Here is a 4158-nt window from a genome sequence, read left to right on the forward strand (position 1 = left end):
TAACCAAAAAGTGTAAGTTGGGACCAAAGATTGTGGAGTGCATTTTTCTGGGCTACGCCAAGCATAGTGTTCTATACAATCATAGTGGTGAAATATGATGTACACGACATGAAGGTCGGTATGATCATGGAGTCTAAATATGCTACATTCTTTGAGGATATTTCCCCACGAGAGATATGCAAAGCACTTCAAGACTAGAATCCTATGAAACTCCTGAACCTGCCATTCGAGTGGAATATTATGAAAAAAAAAGTGATGAAAGTTCCACAGAGGATGACGAGGAAGCTCCTGTTAGGAGCAAGAGATAGGACTGCAAAGTCCTTTGGTGATTGTTTCCTCATGTACCTGGTGGATGACACTCTGATACGTCTCCAACGTATCTATACTTTTTGATTGTTCCATGCTGTTATATTATAATTCTTGGATGTTTTACAATCATTTTATAGTCATTTTATATCACACTACAAGAAACTTGTTAATCCATGACGGATTTCTCATGACATTCGCATAAACTGTCATGGATGGCCTAATACAGCTCCGCAAGCCCGCCGAAAACCCGCTAAAGCCCGCCTTACCGTTCCCATATAAAAAGCTAACCCTAACCTCTCCACCTCGGCCCCTCCTCTCTCTCCCTCCTCCGCAGCGTCCTAGCACACATCGCCGCCACAAACCAGATCTTCGCCTCCCTCTTCCCACAGCTCGCCGCCAGTCCTCCCCTACCCCCTTACCTCGCAGCTCCGGCAAGTACTAGATCCGCCGCATCCACCACGCAGCACACTCACATACTTTCTCCAATTCCCTCCGTCCTCCAGTCCGGCTAGATCTGCCACTCAGGATCTCCAGCGGCCGCCCGCGTAAAGATGCCATGGATCTCCTCTTCCCGCTCGTCTTCAAGGTACACGCACCCTAGGTAACTACTGCATCTACCTTCTCTGATTTGCTGCAGCAATCAGATGCAGACTACCCTAATTTGTTCCGCATGGTTTTGCTTTACCAACAGTAGTGGCGGCTGTGTGGCGGAGGCAGGGCATGAGCACGAGGGGGAGGCAGGCTGCTGCTGCTATGACGACTGGCGCCATGGAACTTCCTTCCTTCCCCTGCTCCCATGCTAGCTAGGTACATCTCCTTCCCTAACCTTCCTCCATGCCATCTAATTTTTCTGCTTGGCTGGTTTTCTTCCTCACGCAGCTTCAGCTACAGATTTGATGCTATTCCATTTTTGATTTGACCTCTAAATTTCTAATTTCACCTATTACAACAGGGATCTCATCCGTGCAGCAGAGGACAACCATCATCAACTGTTGCAGTTTTGTTAGATCATTAGATTTTTTATGCCTAGAACGCCTCTATTTTTTTGTGCAGTCATTACATCGATCTGGTTGTGGATGTTGATACGGGTTCCTTGGTTTAGCAATTCTAGTCATTATATATATGATCATTACAGCCGGGACAGTATTGTTGGATTGTGGACGACAACACCATTCTATCTACAACTGTTGTAGCAATTACAGTCATTCTATCCTTTTAAGCACCAAAACATGTTATGACCGATTTCTGATTTCTCATGCAGCAGGTGCCCTCCATCGACCGGGATGACCACGACACAGAGAAGTACGAGGACCAGGACGCACAGGACCCCAACCCCTAGCCCGACAAGGAGGACATCGTCGGGTCTGACCTCGTGCTCGACGCCACGGCTTCATCCAACTTGACCACGAGGCACCGCACAAGGTACCTGCTCTCTTCTCCTTATCATTGGGTTACTGATATAGTCCACCTGCATAGTAGAGCGGCGTGCACTGATTGGGTAAATGGTGCACAGCTCCTGGTTGCTAAGGTTGCGCTGTTTGCAAGCCAAATGACCCAATTTTCCTCTGCCCTCATTTAGTTTGACTGGAGGGTTCTCGCTGTTATAGCATTATTTAGTCCAGTAAAATACTCTGCTTGACATGCTATTTTCTTTTAGGAGCAGCACATTTATCAAGCAAAAAATAAGCCTACCAGAACTTGTATGCTTGCTTGGCCACCACTAAGTTTGTGCTGTGTGTGTGTGTGCGTGTGTGTGTGTGGCCACGACTAAGTTTGTCATTATCTTCTGGACGAGCTCGGCTGATGGTTGATCATATCCTGTTGTGTTGTGTCCACTTCTAGTAAATATCTCTCAGTTGTGGGCTGATGGATGATGACAAGCGAATCAGTCCACCTATTTACTGTATTGTCATAGCCCATCATATAAGTTTTCTAGGTATGATTGATTTGCTCTATCCAATTCTGAATATAATAATAATAAATGCAGTGTAACTTGAAAGTGTCTCCACGTTGAACATTTAATTTAATTCTTATTTTCTCTACCATTGAATGCTATTATTTATAATCTGCTTCCTTAATTCTAAATTAATTGAATTTGACCAAATTTATATGAAGCTATATAAACATCTGCACCGCAGAATTAGATTCACTAGATTCATTGTAAAATATAGTTTCGTAATATAGAGTACACTTCGCTGTTCTTGATAATATAGTATACCTATTAGGTAAATTCTCACATGTATAGATAGGTACATTGGCGGAGCTAAGCTGGGGCAAAAGGATGCCGTGGCCTGCCCTGCCCAAAACCGGAGAATGAGTTACATAGCAGCCTCATATGGTGCTCCTCATGGTGATTGTTGAGCGGCTATGCTCAATGGACAGGCTGCTTCCCGAGCTCCCCAACACCAAGCAGCCGTCCAGCTTGGTGCTTTTCAGAGGTACACGGCGCGCCTACGCCTATTTACACGCACACGTGTTCATGTTAGAATTTAAGTGTCGTGTTTTGGATGTTTGGATCAGCATAGTTACCTAGTGAAAACTCCCTCTTAAAAGTTAGCTATACACTGAAGATAGGAAATGCACATTTGAGGACAGTAAAATAAACAGCAAATTTTCAATTAGAAAGGTTTTTTTTGGCAAAATTAGAATGTTGTCGGCTACATAAGAGCACATATTTAAAGCACTTCATTATATACTGTTTCAAGTTTAGTTTTTTTCTTTCTTTTTGTGCAAATGAAATTATTAACTTGTGATCATGGAGCACACGTTAAATGTAATGTTCTTTGTTTAGTGAAGATAACTGCATTAAAATATATAGAAATGGTATATATAGTCTGTTTATTGACCCAGATAGAAAAAATTGTGCTCTTCTTTACCTTGTCCTGCCCAAAAATTTCCATGTAGCTCTGCCATTGGATAGGTGTATATTTATACATAAGAAAAATTACACATAATTAGTTCATAACCATGGATTTTTCTTGCAAGTAGTTTTCCAGAAACAATAACTTATCTCCTTTCCTTGTCCCTTTATTGTCAACACCTCATGAGTGACATCCAAATCATGTAAAATAAAAAAGATGGTTCAAATGATAATAACTAGTATCGCTATTGTTTTAATCAACTTGCCATTTTGTAACAGAAGCATTTTGTTTTACAGGTTTCCTTAGTGGTGAGAGACGCAAAGGAAGTTTGAGCTGTAGAGGTGACGTTGATGATTAAGAGGGTCTGTACAATGTTGTATATTTGTTGATGTAATCTGGTTAGTGAGGGCATGTGAACCGTTTTTGGATGTGTTCTTGGGCACATTTTAAAAGGCCGTTACTCAGTGAAATAACTGAATAGAAATTTATGAAATGGCCAAATTATTGGCATGTTCAATGGGAATTAGTTGTGTTGTGAATGCTTGATTGATTATGTGTAGTGGTTCGTGTTGTAGCTAGTTGGATGAATATCATGGGCTTTATTAAAAAAAATGCACTAAACAGCCACAATAAAAAATGTGGTAATGGCTTGGCTGGACATAAATAGTAGGGTAGGATGCCATACAATGCCACGTAGATGCCATGTAAGGTCCATACATTGGTACAGTGTCATGTAAATCCATGACGGACTATTCTGTCATCGAGGATCGGGCCTGGGGCGGGCCTGGGATTGATCGGTGACAGCCAGGAACTGTCATGGTGATGCAATTGTCAAATTATGACGCGATATACATGACGGATTTCATATCCGTCACGGCCATCCCTCCTTGACGGATTGTCACTGTTCTGTGACAAATTGGGTCCGTCATGGATTAACAAGATTCTTGTAGTGTCATTTTTTGGTACTAACCTATTGACATAGTGTCCG

General features: G+C 42.3%; 1 long non-coding RNA gene across 4 annotated transcripts; it reads left to right on the forward strand.

The window, feature by feature from the left end:
• The first annotated feature begins 621 nt into the window (after positions 1 to 621).
• On the forward strand, positions 622 to 3707 carry LOC119287955. Of its 4 annotated transcripts, none has more exons than XR_005141053.1 (5): positions 622 to 910; positions 1001 to 1116; positions 1262 to 1731; positions 2555 to 2747; positions 3467 to 3707. It is a non-coding gene; the product is annotated as an uncharacterized LOC119287955 (long non-coding RNA). The 4 variants fall into 4 exon arrangements; XR_005141052.1 differs by having other exon boundaries at positions 2559 to 2747; XR_005141054.1 differs by having other exon boundaries at positions 1004 to 1116; positions 2559 to 2747.
• Positions 3708 to 4158: the final 451 nt, after the last annotated feature.

The sequence above is a fragment of the Triticum dicoccoides genome, chromosome 4A (genome assembly GCF_002162155.2).
Source record: "Triticum dicoccoides isolate Atlit2015 ecotype Zavitan chromosome 4A, WEW_v2.0, whole genome shotgun sequence".
NCBI classification, from domain to species: domain Eukaryota; kingdom Viridiplantae; phylum Streptophyta; class Magnoliopsida; order Poales; family Poaceae; genus Triticum; species Triticum dicoccoides.